Below are 1,990 nucleotides of genomic sequence, written 5' to 3'. Positions count from 1 at the left end.
CAGCTTTTAAAAAGATAATGTGCCCAGTTATTCTAACATTCTATTTTCTTCTTTATAACCAGTAAAAAGGCTTATAACATTCTATCATCCAGAAATTGGGACCAAATCAATAAATTGTAAACACTTCACAATTCTTTTCCTTTACTCTTTTTCATAAAAAATATCTGCGCAAATAAGTAAAATCTTACTAAAGCTTTTCTTCCTTTTCCATTTTATACTTTTACAATGTTTAAATTTCTATGATAGTCACTGAAAAATGTTTTCTAAAAGTCAGAGAATCTGCACTACATTTCTAGAATATAAAATCAGATCTGGAGATTACCAATTTTTGTTTCAGTGCCCAAATTTTTCAAGACTGTGTAAAAGGGAACCAACATATGCATGCTAGTGATGTACCAGAAACTGAGCTAAGAGGATTACTTAGATTATTTCATGTGATCCTCACAGCAACTTGAAGTTGCTATTTTCTACTTATTTTATTTATGAGGAAGCACGCCCTAGGATATTAGGTAACTTGTCAGAAATCCCAAAGCTGGTATACAGATGTACTAGTCCATTTGGGTTGCTGTAATAAAAATATTATCAACTGGGAGGTTTGAACGACACACATTTATTTATCAGAGTTCTGGAGGTTGGGAAATCCAAGGTCAAATCACTGGCAGATTTGGTGTCTTGTTAGGGCCCATTCCTCACAAATGACACCTTGCTGCATCCACACCTGATGGAAAAGGGAAAGAGAGCTTTCTAGGATTTTTTTTTTTAATTAAGGGCACTAATCCCATTTAGGAAGGCTCTACACTCATGAGCTAATCATTTCCCAAATGCCCCACTTCCTAATACCATCACATTGGGGGTTAGGATTTCAACACTTAAATTTTGAGAGGACACAAACATCCTGTCAATAACAATGGCAAAAATGAGAGTTACATCAAAGGTTTTCCTATTTCATCATCATTCTAAATCTTACTTTTTTCTTATAGGGACTAGAGATTCTTTCATAATCACATGTCAGAAAATGAGTATGACAGTATGCGTCATTGGAATAAAACTGGCAGAGAATAGCATGATTATGCTGTGGTTTCTATTTGAGACTGGAAAGGTATCACTGAGAATAAGCCATTTTGATCAATACAATATTGGGGGATGGTGTGAAGAGCAGAAGCAATTGACTTGAAGGTCTATAATGCAATGAATTTGCCACCTAATTAAGGAGGCTTCAGCTATGCAAATTATTAATTTAAGAGAATCACATCATTAATATTTGAGCCATATTTATTCATTAGGCAAAATGGATCTACTTAGATACAATATTTATCGTTACTTCAAATGTAGATGTAGCAATGCTTTCATTTACCTCAAACTTCTCTCCACACTGACAACTCATTCAATATTAATGATTCTCCCACAAATTTGCTTATGGGTGCTTTCAGCTGTGGGGGGTCAACTGAGACACAAAGTTTTAGTGAACACTGGTATGCCATTTCCTCCATTACAGTGAACAAATGAGGAGCTTTGTCCAAGACAGTTTACTAAATGTGCTCGGTAGTGAGCTCTGCACTGTAATACACTGAGCATGTGGCTACTTTTGGTTTAGAAAAGAGCCCTATCTGAGTTGGTGGCTAACCTCAGTAGCTTTCACAGTGGTGCTGTGATATCACAAGGGCTCAGGATAGCCTGGCAAGACATTTGCTTTCGCCAGTGCTAAATTAAGGGCTCCAGTTCTTATTTTTATTGAGTGTTAGGGAAATAAAAAGATACACATCTTATTTTCTTCTTTCCTTTCTCCATTCCGTCTCCCCTCCTTCACTTCCTTTTTCCCCATAATCTAAACCTAAACCTATTCTCAAGCTTGCTCTGTCTCTCCTTCATTCTTTCCTTCCTTCCCTTCCTTCCTTCCTTCCTTTCTCTCTTTCTTTCTTTCTTTCTTTCTTTCTTTCTTTCTTTCTTTCTTTCTTTCTTTCTTTCTTTTTCTTTCTTTCTTTCTTTCTTT

The sequence above is a fragment of the Mandrillus leucophaeus genome, unplaced genomic scaffold (assembly GCF_000951045.1).
Source record: "Mandrillus leucophaeus isolate KB7577 unplaced genomic scaffold, Mleu.le_1.0 Scaffold717, whole genome shotgun sequence".
Taxonomy (NCBI): domain Eukaryota; kingdom Metazoa; phylum Chordata; class Mammalia; order Primates; family Cercopithecidae; genus Mandrillus; species Mandrillus leucophaeus.
The sequence above is the reverse complement of the archived record's forward strand: the minus strand, read 5'-3'. Positions refer to the sequence as shown.